Here is a 16,835-nt window from a genome sequence, read left to right on the forward strand (position 1 = left end):
ATTTTCTTGGCAGCAAGTTTTTTTGGGGCCCTCTAAAGCTCTCACTTGTCAGTTGCACCAAGCTGCACAAGCAGAAGTGATTGGCAGAGTGACATCTGACTGTGCAGGCCTTCTATTTGGCAGTACTGAGGGTGATGTTTCTTCTCTTGTACACCTAAAAGCAAACAAGTGGGAAAAACATTTAGTGTGAAATATGGCATTGTTTGCAATTTGAATTAGTACAGACAAAGGCAATATCAGTGTGATTGTTTTGTAAACTTAGGTAACCACTTTGAAGTCAATCCAGACTACCAGACCATAAGTCCCCATCCTAACACACTATATACAGAATGATAGAGCTCTTTCTTTATGTTCAATATATTCTAAAGGAGACACGAAATGGGTAAATGGAATGCCAATCTTTAAAAAATGAATGATGCTAGATTCTAAAGTGCACAGCTGCCAGGTTGTTCACCAGGAGGCAACTGAATTATATAACTAAAAAACGGAATGCTGTTGCGGCAGTGTGCCTTTGGTGGATGGATGGATGGATGGATGGATGATGCATCAACAGAGGCAAAACGGAAAAAACATGATTTACAATAAAAAAATTGAAAAATTAAAATAAAAATAAAAAAAATTAAAAAAAATGTACATAAAAAATGTACATAAAAAATGGGAAAGGGCTGGTATAACGTGGGCAGAGACATGCGTGCCATTCCAATGCCAGTGCAACAACGCTGGCCTGAACCACGCATCTGCCTTAACCATGCATATGCGTGGGTGAGGCAGATAATGGTCTAGTTTTTACGATGGGAGGGGAGAAGAGGAGGAAGAGTCAGAACAGGAAGCTCTTAACGTGGACAGGTAAGTGGGGCTGGGTTTGGAGGGTAGTTTTCAGGGTTGGGGTCACTTTTAAGTCTCAGGCCTGGGTGTCAGGGTACTTTTTGAAAGGGGGCAGGGTTTTAGGAGTCAGGGGAGGGGGTTGGAGTAGTTATAAGGACAGCGGCTGGGTTTGGTGGAGTTTATGGGAGTGGGGGCGGTTTTAGAGCTTAGGGTGGGAAGGTTGGGGTACTTTAATTAACTGAGGGTTTTAGGCCTCGGGGCAGTGGAAGGGTTTGGTTTAGTTTTATGGACAGCTCAGGGGAAAGATTTAGGGGTCAGGACGGGGGAGCTGAGGCCGGGGTTGCTTATGGTAGGGGGTGGGTTTTAGGTCTCAGGTGGCGGGGAAGGGTTAGATATAAGGGCAGGACAAGATTTACACCTCAGGGACGGGGCTGAGTTAGGGCAATATCATTTTAGGACTTAGGGCAGGGAGGGGGGAACGAGGTAACGGCAATCTTAACTATGCATGCCCCCGTACCAATCATGCCTTCCCAATGAAATTGTGTGGTATAGGAATAAGTGGTTAAGTTGCATTCATGGTTTAGGCTGTGTGGTAGAGGCATGTGTGGTAGAGGCATGCGTGCCTCTGTCATACAACTAAAAAAATACAATACAAAATAAGATAACTTTTTTAAATTAATTTTGTTTTTACAATAAGTGTAATTATCCTCAAGCATGTTATTATTCTGTTATTGCATCCTTCCATGCAAGCCTATGGCAAAGGCACACTGGCTGAACGCACAAAATGGCTGCCAGCCAGTATCATATGGTCAACAACAGCACTGAGCAAGAAAGCATTAGTAACAGAGAACACATGCAGGCCTGTGGCAAAAACACACTGGCTACACAAAATGGATGCCAGCCACATAGTCACACCAATATCAACCATCAAGGAGGCATGACCACAACAAAGATCACATGAAGGCAAGAAACCTGTCTCAGGATGCTTGTTTCCAGTCCAGGGAGGACCTGGCTTGGCAGTTCAGGCTGGACTGTTCCTATGAGAAGCAGGGTCAAGACTGATTGGCATATGGCTGGCTCCAAATTAGGGTGGCGTGGTGAGCAAATGAACGATGGATTAAACTAAGATCATTCTGTCCATCATGAGCTCCTTTTGCACATGCAGGACTATGGCAAAAGCACACTAGCTACCTTCACAAATTGGCCGCCAGACACATAGACACAAGGACAAGCAGGAGGCCTGGAAAACAAAGAACATATGCAGGCCTATGGCAAAAGTATACTGGCTGCCTACAAAAAATGGCCTCCAGTTAAATGGTCACAACAACCACCAGCAAGGAGGCATGGCCACAACAAAGAACACATGCTGGCTTATGGCAAAAGCACACTGATTGCCTACACAAAATGGCCACCAGCCACATGGTCAAACAAGAACGAGAAGGAAGCATGGAAAACAAATAGAATATACAGGCCTATTGATACCGACTATAAAAACAAATGGCCCCTGGCCAAATGGCATGGGTAACAAAGTAAAATGGGAGCTTATGACAAACACATTCACACATTGGCCAGACAAATCTCCGATCTCAAAAACTTCCGCCCCATCTCGCTCCTCCCTTTTCCTGCTAAAGTCATCGAGAAGATCGTCAACAGACAGCTGACAGCCTTCCTCGAGACGAACGAATCCCTCGACCCCTCGCAGTCCGGCTTCAGAGCCAACCACAGCACCGAGACCGCCCTCATCGCAGCCACCGACGACATCCGGACCCTGCTCGACAAGGGGGAAACAGTGGCCCTCATCCTCCTGGACCTCTCCGCTGCATTCGACGCGGTCTGCCACCGCACCCTAGTCCAACGCCTCAGCAACATCGGTATCCAAGAGAAGGCACTGGAGTGGATCACCTCGTTCCTCGCCGGAAGAACACAAAGAGTCCGCCTCCCCCCGTTTCGCTCCGAGGCCACCGAAGTCATCTGCGGCGTCCCGCAAGGATCTTCACTCAGCCCCACCCTCTTCAACATCTACATGAAACCTCTCGCAGCCATCGCACGCCAGCACAACCTCAACATCATCTCTTACGCCGACGACACCCAGCTGATCCTCTCCCTCACCAGGGACCCCGACACCGCCAGAACCTGCCTACACGAAGGGATGAAAGACGTTGCCGAGTGGATGAAGGGCAGCCGCCTGAAACTGAACTCGGACAAGACGGAAGTCCTCATCCTGGGATCTTCGCCCTCCGCCTGGGACGACTCCTGGTGGCCCCCAGCCCTGGGCACCGCACCCAAGCCAACCGACCACGCACGCAACCTGGGCTTCATCCTGGACCCCTCCCTCTCGATGACCAGACAAGTCAACGCCGTCTCCTCATCGTGCTTCAACACCCTGCGTATGCTTCGCAAGATCTTCCGCTGGATCCCGACCGAGACCAGGAAGACTGTCACCCAGGCACTCGTCACCAGCCGACTGGACTACGGAAACGCCCTCTACGCCGGAACCACAGCCAAGCTACAGAAAAGACTCCAGCACATCCAGAACGCCTCCGCCCGACTCATCCTGGATGTCCCCCGACGCAGCCACATCTCCAGCCACCTGAGGAACCTGCACTGGCTCCCCGACGACAAGAGGATCACGTTCCGGCTCCTCACCCACGCACACAAGTCGCTCCACGACCTGGGCCCCAAGTACCTCAACGACCGCCTGACCTTCTACACGCCCACCCGCCAGCTATGGTCCACCAGCCTCGCCCTCGCAGCCATACCACGCATCCGAAGAGCCACCGCCGGAGGAAGATCCTTCTCTTACCTGGCTGCCAAGACTTGGAACTCCCTCCCCATCCACCTTCGGCTGACCCAGGACCATCTCGCCTTCAGGAAACAACTCAAGACCTGGCTGTTCGAGCAGTAGCATGCCCCTCCCCCCAAGCGCCTTGAGACCCTCCCGGGTGAGTAGTGCGCTATACAAATGGCATGATTGATTGATTGATTGACAAAGGAGGCACAGTAACACAGAAAAAAGAGCATTAATTCAGCAATGCCAGAAATGAAAATTAACTGGGCTTAGAAAATTTACAACACATATCCTCCAAATGCATCAAATAGAATGACCCCACCTATACACTCTTTGCAGAAAAAATGCAAAATATACCAAAAAATACATATTTTGTAATTTAATCAGACGCCATCAATGGCCTAAAAGATGTTTTGATTCAACAGACACCACAGAAACAGTTGTTTCATGCACCCATAACTACTACTGGGCCTACAGGCTGGAAGGCCCATTGGCAGACCAGGCCACATAGTGATTTAATTGAATATTGCAATTTTATTATAAAACATAGATGAAATGTTGTGAACTGTGCAACATCTTTCCTTTATAAAAGAAGAAAAATTACATGCAAAAAAATAACTAGGCCCCAACTGGAACTGCAGGCCACCCATTACAATACATTAAAAAAATTGAATAAAAGTACAAATAAATCTTGGTTCATGCCCCCCACCAAATAGACAACACCCTAATTTGCCAGTTTGTCAACTTACTTGTAAAATCTAAAAAATACAAAGTTCCTAATTCCAATGGGATATATTCAGCAGACAAGGAGAGTGATCTTTCCAGCTCCAAATTCGAATGAAAAATTACCAAAGAGATGGACAAAGCATTGGATTGAGCCTGCTGGACAGTAATAGGATTTTGGAATCTCTGGGGCACTTTCTTCCTGTAGGGAAAAAAAGGTTAAAAAAGACTTCTCACACAAAAAAAGACAACTTCAATGGCCAGTTGGAGAAGAAAATCCACTTGAAAAGCCTCTCAGCTGCTTCGTGAGCACAAAACCTGCTTGAGCGCTCCATTTGCGATCGTGATCAGCATTACATTGGTGCTGTTGTGGCCGGAAGCCGTCCGAGTGAGCTTAAGTCTTGAGTGAGCTCACTAGCGGTGTAAACGAGCACGAATGCTCATGCACGGTTGCAAGCTGTCCAACAGTATCGCGGCACCGGCAATTGAGTGCCAAAACAAATGGAAAAATACCTCCTCTACGCACACCAAAGATGGAATTCAGGAAATCAGCACTCCTCTGCAGAGCGTGGAGTGCTTGGGTTCTGTATACTCCATGAGCCGAGCAGGGTTTTACACCAGTTATAGGGCCCATCAAAAATATTTTGTGATCCTGCAGTGGGTGTTGCAGCCATGACTGAGCATTTTAGCGTATAAAGGATGTTTGTGTTTTTGCCAGTACCTGTCAGTTGGAAGAAATTTAATGTATGATTATATCTTATTTATCATTTTACTTTTGCTGATTTTAGGTGGTAATAAAGTAATTTTAGAGATGGGGCAAGTCTCCAGGAAGGAATTGTGCAACAAGTTTCATTTATAGTGTGCAGTTTAGGGAAGTGGGTAAAAACGCTTAGATACCAATCTGATATTATTTCTCGCAGGTTCACTTGTAAGGATTGCACTGCTACATTGGGGGTAGGTACCAATGTCTAAATAGGGACTCTTGCTTCTAGTCAGGGTAAGGGGGATACACTCTTTGGATAACCCCTGCTCACCCCCTTGGTAGCTTGGCACGAGCAGACAGGCTTATCAAAGGCAATGTGTAACGTATTTGTACCAACACTCAGGCCTCTCTAACCTCTGTGGCATCAGAGAGTGGGGGGCAGTAGCCCCAGGTGCCTGGCACCTTCCCTCCACTCTCCCTCTTGTCAAGTCAGGTAGCGCATCCTGACACTGGCCCGCCAGCCCAGGGTCTGTACTCTTAGGCTGACTAGAGGTCACGGGCGAGGCTCTCCTCCCCCTACCTCTCCTTCAGGGGTCCTGCCCTCTCCTCCCAGGAGAGTCACGCTCAGAACACAACTCTCCCACCAGTTCACAACGTCTCTCCAGCAACTGGTCTCCCAACCTAGGGGCTAAACCCTCAGGTTGCACAGGGGTCAGAGCCGAGGACTCCCTCCCTCTGCACCCTCTTCCAGAGGGCTGCACCCCCCAACTGGAGTGGTACCCCTGGAAGCAAAACCAGTCAGGACACGGCTTACAGACATCCTTCCCTCGAGGTCAGGCAGATCCTGAACCTTTGCCTCCAAACCCGGGGACCAGCACCTGCGTTTGTGCACTTGCCAGGTGCACCAGGACTTCATTGGGAGCACATATGCCCCCCCGAGGGTGACATACAACTCAGGTGTCATGTGACAGTCTGCCTGGCGCAGATCTCCCAACCCCTGTGCATCTGACAGCACAGGAAGATCCCCCAGGACAGAAGTGAGGTCCCCATGGTCACTCACCGGGGACTCAGCCCTTCTGGATGGCCCCTGACCCACTGGTTCTCCCACTGGGGACTCCTTCTCCCTCTCACCCCTCAGTCTAGACTTCTGCTCCCTTCCAACTGGAGCGGCACTGCCAGACACCAGAACTGATGTAGGCCCTGTTACAGGCACTCCCCGTTCCCCAGACACTAGGAGATCCTCCTCAAATGGTCTACTAGTACCCTCTAGGCCCCCAACCTGGTGTTCCCTTAAAGAACCCTCCAGGTCCTGACACTGGGTTTCAGGCACCTTGGGACACGCAGTCCACACTCACTCCTTCCCCACTGAGACTGGACATGAGCCCTACACCCCTCCCACTACACTGGGACCTAGCTTAGCTACTCTGAACCTCTTCCACATCACAGGTCTGGAACATATCTGCACCACTCCTTTTGGGATCACTCCCCAATGCCTCTTCAGACTCTCTGGAATCTACCAAGAGGTCTGCCTCCAACGCAAGCTCTCTAGAATCAGAGAACTCACTTTCCAGCGGGAGTTGGCATAGCTCTGGAAAACAGGGACTTAAAATGTGCTCTCCAACAAATGAACCACACAGCTCCACACAGTTGTTAACCAAGCTACAGTGTGCCTCACCCTCCAGTGCCTTGCACAAGTACCCAACACCACTCTCCCGAGATTGGCAAGACAGTATCTTACTGTCTCTGTCACACAACCCACACTCTTCTGGGCGGTCTTCACACTCACACACCAAGGTTTCTACCATGGGGGAACCCCTCTCCCTGCAGCTCTCATTTGAGTCAGTAGAGTGTCCCTCCCACCACTAGGAATATAGACCCCTGTGTCAGTCCCCCAATCTACTTCAAGGACACTGCACACCACTTGAGCTACCTCATAAACCTAAACTCCCTGGTGTATGTCAACTCCCGCCCTCAAGTAAGGCGCCACATCTATGGGTGTTTGTACTTCTATCTCAGCACTGGAAACTACCATCTTGCTGCCACCATCTGAGCTGGACTTCACCTCCAACTCAGCCAAGCTCACCTCTTGAGCCTCACATTTTTCTTCTTTCTGGGCTAAGGTTCACCGGATCTCAGCCTTCTTGATTTCCCCGTCTAATTCTCTGTTCCTTCGTTCAGCAGCAAGGAGCCTCTCATCTTTCTCTCCCTCACTGTCAGAGAAGTCCTTCTCCTCAGAATCATCTCTTAGTGTTGCTTCCAAATTCTGACCTCATGGGAATACAGGCATGGCTCAAGATCCCTCCTTGTGGACCCTTTTTCCACGGGCAGCCCCCTCTCTTCGCAAAAGGCTTTTATCTCCGCCACTGTGTAGATATACAAGTGGAAAAAGTTGACTTCCATTTTGGCAATACTTCACAGGTGCAACAATAGCCAGAGTTTCAGTATCCCAAAAAATACTTCCAGGAGGACACCAGGAAACAAAACAAACAGTATGTGGCTGCGTAGTGGTCTGCACTAAACTAGTGATGTACACCAATTACTGTGGGTCAAGTAGAAATACAATTTCAAATCATCACCGCTGACGACCAATGTTAGATCTGGGGGTCTCTAGTTGGCAGAGATAGGTACCAGTGTCCAAATAGGGACCCTTGCTTCTAATCAGGGTAAGGGGGATACACTCTTTGGATAACCCCTGCTCACCCCCTTGGTAGCTTGGCACGAGCAGACAGGCTTATCAAAGGCAATGTGTAAAGTATGTGTACCAACACTCACAGTAACACAGTGAAAACACCACAAATAGATTCCACACCAGTTTAGAAAAATAAAGTATCTTTATCTAAACTCCACAAGACCAAAACAACAAAAATCCAACATACACAGTTCAGGAATTTGATTTTAAAAGAGTTCTAGGGTTTGCGTCAAAATAATCCACAGTTGCATCACGTATAGCCCAAAGTAACTGTAGATGCCACAAAAGTTCCAAGTGTAAGCTGCATTGTTGAAAAACAAGTGATGCGTCACTCCTGAGACCCCGGGGAGGCGATTCGAGAGCCCCGCTGGACGCAGAGGGAGTGTTGCAAAGAATCCGGTCTGTATGAGGAGGGATGCGATACCTTGTATGGATTCCGGTGCGCAGGTTCGGTAGGAAGCGTCTCACACAGGCACGATGCGACGATCTTCAGGGCGGTGCCAATCTCAGGTGTGGCGGCGATGCGCGGTGCAGTGTTGATCTTCTCCTCTCGCGGCCCCTCGATGCGATGAAGTTTGCAGTGACTTTATGCGGTACGCAAGCAAGCGATGCAGCGATCTCACCCAGCGACAACAGGCTCTGCAACGATACACGGAGGGACAGGAATGATCCCGCACCGGTGCGATGCATTGCGCAAGCAAACTATGCGTTGGTTCTCGCAGCGGCAATCGTCGCTGCGGCAATCTTCATTCTCACGGTGACGGGGATTTCCTCGCACTGTCAACGATGCGCTCCGCATTGAAGTAATGAATGAAAATTGCAGATTGTCTTCTTTTCTCCTTGTCCAGCTTCCCAAACAGCAGGCAACAACTTCCAGGGGCCCCACAATTGGATCAAGCACTCTAGGAAGGGGAGACTCACTCAGCAGAGTTCAGGGGGAATGCTGGGGTGAAGTCCTTTTGTTCCTGGGACTTCTTAACAGCAGGCCAGCTCTCCTCAGACCCTTGGAGATCTCTTCAAGCAAGGGGACACAGCACACAGCAACGTCCTTCCTCTCTACTTGGCAGCAAAGCAACTGCAGGTCAGTCCACAAGCACACAGCAGGACAGTCCTTCCTCTTCAGTCTTCTTTCTCCTTGGCAGAGGTTCCTTCTTGATTCCAGGATGATCTAATTTTCTGTAGTATGGGTAGCCCTTCTTATACCAGTCTTTCATTTGTTCTCTAGAGGCAGAGATGCCCTGGCTTGGTCAGAACCAGTTTAGGTCAGTTCCTGAGCACTTTGGGGCATATTATCAAGGAACGTCGTTAAAATTATCGCTGCTTTAGCTGCAGGAAACTGCCACTAAAGCAGCGATAATGGGCTTGATAATATGCCCTTGAGAATTCCAATAGAAACCCATGTGCTGGTGTTAACATGGGCTTCTATTGGAATTTTCTATGGCATATTATCAAGCCCAATATTGCTGTTATTGCTAAAGCGGCGATAATTTTAATGCGTTCCTTGATAATATGCCCCTTTGTTTTTCTATCTTCTCTCCTTTCGGAGAGAGGGGCAGGGTCGTCAGCCGCCCAGCAGGAGGGAGAGCCAGCATTGTGGAAGGCAGGCACAGCCATATTCATGCCCTGGTGCCATCCCCTTCCTCTACTCAAGATGCAGATGAAGCTATTCAGCCTAGGTCTGACTCATCCAGCCTCCTGGCGACTCCCCATCCCCTGTCACTCACAAACCATACAGTCAATTCACAAACAGGCCAAGGCACACAGAAAGGTCAGACAAGAATGAATGAATGAATGAATGAAACCAAATTTATAAAGCGCTACTAAGCCCAATGGGCGTCAAGGCGCCTAACCAAAAAGAAGCTAACTAAAGCAAATATGCTCTCATTGTGGGTAGGCCTTGATAAAGCACCAAGTTTTGAGCGCTTTTTTAAAAAGGGACAAAGATGGTTGGGCCTTAATCTCCAGAGGGAGAGAGTTCCACAGCCTAGGAGCGACGATGGAAAATGCTCTACTGCCCCAACGGACCTTCCTAGCACGGGGAACCACAAGCAGATTCATCTCCGATGATCTGAGGGTTCTACTAGGTATGTAGCGAGTTAACAGGGCACCTAGAGGGTCCAAAGGACCATCTGCAAGAGCTCTATAGGCCAAGCACAAGATCTTAAAAGAGATCCTCAGTTGTATAGGGAGCCAGTGCAGGCTCTTTCTGGCCATTGTGGCAGAGGATGCATTAGGAAGAGCCAAAACAAATCGAGCAGCCGCGTTCTGTACGACCTGAAGGCGTTGAATGAGTCCCTTGTTGGAGTCTGCATAAAGTGCATTACAGTAATCCAACCTGGAGCCCACTAATGCAACCACTGTCTGCCTACGTGCTAGAGGAGAAAGATAGTGCAAGATTCTTTTGAGGATTTTAATGACCCCCCAGCAAGTGGCCACTGTTCGATTGACCTGTAGAGTCATGGACAGTGAAGTGTCAAATATTACGCCGAGGTTTCTGGCTGATTGGGAAGAAGATGGACAAGTTCCCAAAGATGAAGGCCACCACTCGCTAGACCAGACATCCTGGTCCTTGCCAAAGACCAGAATCTCTGTTTTATCGCCATTCAACTTTAGGGAGTTCTGGATCATCCACTCTGAGACTGTCTGCATACAAGTTCTAAAGTTGACGGCGGAGGTGGTAGCAGAGTGGGCCAGAGACACCATGATTTGAGTGTCGTCGGCGTATGACACAACCTCCATCCCCTGCGATTTTACTAACCTAGCAAGGGGGGCCACATAGATGTTAAATAGGGTCGGACTCAAGGCCGACCCTTGTGGCACCCCATACTGCAAGGATTTAGCAGGGGAGAGGAACTCTCCAAGCATGACTCTCTGCTCTCTTAGATGTAAAAAAGAGTGCAGAAGGTTCAAGGCCGGACCCGCAATCTCTGCCTCCCTCAAACGCGATGTTAACGTAGAGGGAGACAGGGTGTCAAACGCTGCTGTGAGGTCAAGTAAGACCAACACAGTGGTTTGACCCGCATCTACCTTCAGGCGGATATTATTCACCACCATAGTAAGTGCTGACTCGGTACTATGGGCCTTTCTGAATCCATGCTGGGAACTCTCTAAGAACCCAGAGGAATCCAGAAAGGTAGAAAGATGTAAGTTCAGGTGAGATTCGAGCATTTTTGCGGGAGCCGGTAACAGTGAAATGGGTCTAAAATTCTTAAGCTGTTCTGGGTCCAGGGTGGGCTTCTTCAAAAGAGGCTTCACTATCGCCCTTTTCCAAACTGAAGGGAAGGTTCCTAGAGTTATGGCACCATTCATCACTTCGAGGAGGGGCGGAAGAAGCGTGAGCCTACAATCCTTCAGAATCTTCAAAGGACATGGTTCCAGAGGCGAGGACGATTTGGTCCGATCCAACAGGAGCTCAAGCCTGTTAAGGGAAAGTAACGGGAAATGAGTAAGGCTCTTGGAGGGGTCTCTTGGCCAAAACTCTAGATTAGATAGAGTTTGGAGAGAGAGATCCCCCAAGGTGTTCCTCTGAGTTTCCAAGGCAAGATATATATCTTCAATTTTATTATGGAAAAACTCAGATATATTATTACACAGCTCCTGTGATCCCACAACTGGATCAGGCACTTGCAGGGAGCAGAGGGAGTGCACGATCTTGAAAAGTTCCCTAGAAGAGGTAAGGGAGGTAGTGAGGTTCGAGAAAAACTCCTGTTTTTCCCTAAAAACACTAGCTTTGTATTCTCTTAACAGACACTTGTGTGCCTCCCTTTCGGTAGGATCCCAAGTCTTCCTCCATCTTCTCTCCTGTCTTCTACAGCTTTGTCTCAGAAGTCTTAGTGATTCTGTGAACCAGGTGGCAGACGGTTTAAGACGTGCCGAGTATCGATAGGATGCAGGGACTAATTCATCAACAGCCTTGGTGATAGAATTAGCAAACCCATCGGCTGCCTCGTCAACGTCTCTTAAAGGCGAGTACAAGCTGGTCTCTATATAAGGAGCAAGGGCTTCATTGGTAATGTTCCTGTAGCTCCTTTTCGGACCTCAAGAGAACAGCCACTTTCTAAAAGTGCTGTTCTCAAACACAGGATTTAAAAAACATCCTTCCTAAAAGATAGGTTATTACATTCTGAGTTCAGGGTTACCAGACTTTAATTTTTTATCTTGCTCCTATGGGAAGATATGCAGGTAAACATTATACACAGCATTCCCCATTATAACCTATGGGCAAGATAGCCCCCTCAATACTGAAAAACGACAATGGCTGTCATTCACTACCAGAGCATGTCACATACATGCTCTACCGTTCACATACACTGCACCCTGCCCAGGGGGGTACCTTGGACCTTCCATAGGTTTGTCCAGTGTGTACAGAAACGAAGGGTTAGGCCTGGCCAGTTTGGACACTGGTCAGGTCAGCATGGCAGTTAGCAACTGCACACAGGCACTGCGGTGTCAGGCCTGAGGCATCATTTTAGGGCTACTGCTGTGGGTGGCACAATCAGTGCTGCAGGCCCACTAGTAGCATTTGAATCACCAACCCTGGCACACTCGGTGCACTTTACTAGGGACTTCCTGCTAACACAAATATTACAATCATGGATAACCAATCACTGTAATAATTTATAGAGAGCATATGCACTTTAGCACTGATCAGCAGTGGTAAAGTGCCCAGAGTTCTATTGCCAACAACCAAAGGTCAGGAAAAAAGGGAGGAAGAAGCAAAAAGTTTGGGGATAACCCTGCAAAAAGTGCCATTTCCATCAATGATCATATCTTATTTATCATTTTAATTATCCTGGTTTTTGGTGGTAATGAAGTAAATTTAGTGATGGGGCAATTCTCTAGGAAGGAATTGTGCAACAAGATTTATTGATAGTGTGCAGTTCAGGGAAGGAGGTAAAAACGCTTGAATACCAATCTTATATTTTTTCTTGTAGGTTCACTTGTAAGGATTGCACTGCTACAAAGAAGTGCACATTTGTCATGAGCAATTTGATGTTGTGGTGAAGTACTTTAGAGATTTGTAATGACAAAGCCGGGGCTTCTCAGAATCAATTTGGGTTCAAGTAGCGAATGACACATTATTATGTGCATCTAACCTTTAAGGCAGGAATGTGATTTCATGTTAGTGAAAAATGTCAAAGAATAATTAGGATTATTACCACTTGAAAATTACTTTGGAAAGAGATTCACATAGCAACATAACGTCTTAGTCATAGGAAGTTATTGCAGTAATTAAAGATGGGGACAATTTTTAGACAATTTATTCTCACTTCATTTCCAAAGTATCAATTTTCTATTTTTTCATGACTGGGCGGCATTGATTTGGCTCCTGCAACATTCCCCATGATCAAAACATAACAAACGTACAACTTTTTCAGTAGTAGTAGTCGTACTAGTTTATTGCTTGATTATTTAAAATCATTAAAAAAATGCATAAAACAATTTCACAATAAAAACCGCGGTATCACATAAAAAGGAATCATTGGTATATGATAAAGTTGAATTTTAAATAAAAGATGGTTTGACTGAAGTAAAAAAAAAAATTTTTGTATTACACGAACATAATAAACAATGATTATCACAAACCGCAGTTGACTCATATTTGGGGATGCGCAGCTAGCACTGGTGGATGAAAAGCTTCCAGTTTAAAACCAACCATGCGGTAAAAATGCCTTCTAAGTGCCTAGTGCTGTATAGCCTGTGATGTTCGGACAACCTATAATCGTGTTTATTCGACCAGTGTTCATGTTTGTTTGTTCTGCTTGTCGGAGTAATTTCCTAATATGAGCAAAATATTTTACACCTCGACAAGACAGAATGATTGATGAGCCCTCCATCCATCCAATCACAGCTTGTCTGCATGTTCGAATATTTAGCTCATTAAAGATCAATTTTAAAGAGGATTTCCTTAGATCCTTTGCAGCTGGGCACACACACAGCAAATGGGTTAATGTTTCGTCCGGACAGTACTCCTCTTGATAATTGTGTTTCCATGATGGCATTCAGTCCTTCGAGTCATGGATTCCCAGACGGTAGTGAATAAAGCTCGTTTTTATCTCGGAGCTAAAATGGGCAGCTAGGTAGATTTGGGGATTTGTATCAGTATAGGAATTTATTACTGTCCATGCATGGCGTCGTTTGGACAAGATGTTTTTGCGGCTTTAGAACCTGGGTGCAGCACCCTTTACCAGTACACTGAGTCACATAAGTTATTAGAGCAAGCCATGATATTTTTGCAGCCACCACCTACCCAGCACTGTGAAGTGTGGCTGTTAATGGGCATTTATGTGGAAGGAACAGACCCTTAGGTTCTCTTGGACTTTGTCTGAGGTGCTATTACTGATTACCCTGACTGAATCGTGCTATGCAATTAAGAGCAGTTCTTTATGTTTGGGACCAGTTCTGTGTGAACCTGCACGTGTAGTAGCCATGCCCAGAACACAGAGATCCTGTTTCCTCACTGCTCCTATTCTGAACATCTGCCTAGCTGCAGAGCGCCAGCCAGGATCTTCAGATGCTTACTTATTTGTGCCATCTGCTCCCGCTCCTCATAGAATCTAAAGGAAAGAGTGATGCAAACTGGGGCACGCAAGGCTGGACTGGGGAACCAAACGCAACCCTTAAAAACATTCTCAAACCAGCCCCTCCCTTTATCTCTTCCCCCAATCTCTTTCTTTCCATCCATTTATCTTTCTCTCTTTTCTTCTCTGATCGCTTTCTCTCCACCTCTCCCCCTCTCTTTCCCTAATTTGAAGCCTTCTCGAGCCTGGTGGAATTCATCTCGGGGAGCTAGGGAAAACGGTAGTGGCCTCTCGCCCTCCAGCCCATCTGGGAACTGCGGAGTGGAATAAAAGGTCTGTCCGGCCCTGGGACAAGGTTGGGAAAAGGAGGAAATACCAAAGGGATTAATATTAGTGCTATGCGCAAACCCTAGGAGGGCGTGACAATAGGTTAAATATTTCCCAGGCCCTGAAGGTTATGAGGGCCCCTCATTCACAATGCAACATTTACCTGCCCTTTGTATCAAAGGGGACAAAGCAATTGACCTATGGGAATATGAAGGAGGCAGTCTTTATTGACCTGGCTCGAGCCCTCTCCATATGCAAACCACTGGAGAGATGTGACTATGCGGCTGCAACACTTTTTGCATAGTTATGAATTTACAGCCTTTGATCCATCATTTCCATATTCCATTAACCCTATTGCTGGGTCAAACTGATAAAAATATTTCTAAAAGAATGGACCGACGTATGATGCAGAACAACGGTACACGTTTGTCACAGATTAAATGAGCATGTTTCAGCTGTTGATTCAGGTATTAAACTAGCACTAATGAGCTGAATCGTTCGACAGGCAGTATTAATGTCCCCTTAGGGTACGAAAAGACTTCTGGTTGCTGAATTAAATTAAGCCTGTTATATTTAAATGAAATGCCCACAGTGTATAAATAATAATTCCATATTTGTTATGTAAATGGTTTGCTTCCCTATTTGTGCAAATTCATGTTACATCACATATTCAGATTTTAAAAAAACAACTATTTTAAGCAGTCACTTAGAGTAAGTGTTAGAAATGTTTTTTTCTGGTTGGCTAGGCACATAAGCCAGGCAGAACCAACCACTCTACTTGTAAATTGCACACCAAAGAAAATAACCTGAGCGCACCTCCGGTAGTTTGGCGCAGAGCAGTCAGGTTTATACCCAGAGGCAATGTGTAAAGCTTTTGTGCATCACAATCACATCAGTGGCATAGTAAATACTCAATTAAACTAATAGTGGCTCCACACAGGATTATATAAAACATATCAAATATTGTGAATAAAACATGTACCAACACAGCATGCATCATAAATACTGTGCATACTATGCCTGTACTAATTAGCCTGCCAGTGATAGAATTAAAATGGCACATGGGATACCATCAGGGACTAAAACACGTATATCATCAATACTGTGCACATTTAAAGCATGAAAATGCAGCAGTTTAGTTAGAGGGCTGTCACACAAATCACTAGGTCACTATAGATACTTAGATCACACAATGTCAACATAAACACATAGGAGACAGCACACCTAATAAATGTTATATGTCATTGAGTAATCATATGCAAGGTACAGAAGCATCTGCACTTCCGTAAGAGGTAATACTTTATTTTAGCAAATACCTACATGAGGCCAAGCCACTTCATGGTGGCAAATGGGGTCTCCATGGACGATTGGCCCTGGAAAACCACTGCAGTACCGGTGCCCCGTGGTATGCCCAAAACCAAGTGTAGGGCACACCCTAGAGAGTAGTGGAGGGGCCACACGGGGTCCTTCGCATGAGAAAAATGAGCACATAGCAGCTGCCCGAGACCACATGGTGCAGCTGTAGGAAATCACAAGGGTTGTGGCTCAATGTGGGTGTGATTACTGTCACTACTCTCCGAGCTAACAGAGGAGGGTTTATAATAAAAAAAGTTTCTCAATCAAGAATGCAAGCGTGATGTGCGGTAGTCAACAATAACTGGACATAAAGGCACCTCAAGAAGAGAGTGTGGAAATACAACGGAATTAGCATAAAGCCAAATCTGTGTATCCAATTAAGCTGATGTAACATAAACAATACCATTAATTCAAGAAGGAGGATGCAGAGTATCAGCAAGCATGAGTCCGAATTTCCCTACATCGAGGGTTGATTATTAAAATGCATTATTCTATCCCTACACTAACACTAAAGTGACGTCCCTACTTAAGCATTTTCAGGAAGGAGTGTAAAAGGCGTCAGCATGTGGAGACTTCCTAAGAAGACTCTGCACCATCGATAGGTCATATAGCATAAAGCTATTGAGACAGAGCTTGCTCTTAGGTGCTATCTCTGCAAAGGCAGAAGAAAAAGTGGCCACTTTCCCCACTAAATTCAATCAGGGGACTAGTGGCACAAAGGCTAAAGATTTATGGACTATGGGAGTATGCCACGCGGGTGAAAAGAGGGGCCTGCCAGAATCTTGGGGTTGGGCACGCAGACCATCCGATCCTGGTGTTAGTAGAAGTCCATCCCAAAGGGAGAACAAGGGAAGTGTTCACATAATTTCATGGAATGTGGCTGGGCTGAAAAATAAACTAACT

This window comes from Lissotriton helveticus, chromosome 5_1 (assembly GCF_964261635.1).
Source record: "Lissotriton helveticus chromosome 5_1, aLisHel1.1, whole genome shotgun sequence".
Taxonomy (NCBI): Eukaryota; Metazoa; Chordata; class Amphibia; order Caudata; family Salamandridae; genus Lissotriton; species Lissotriton helveticus.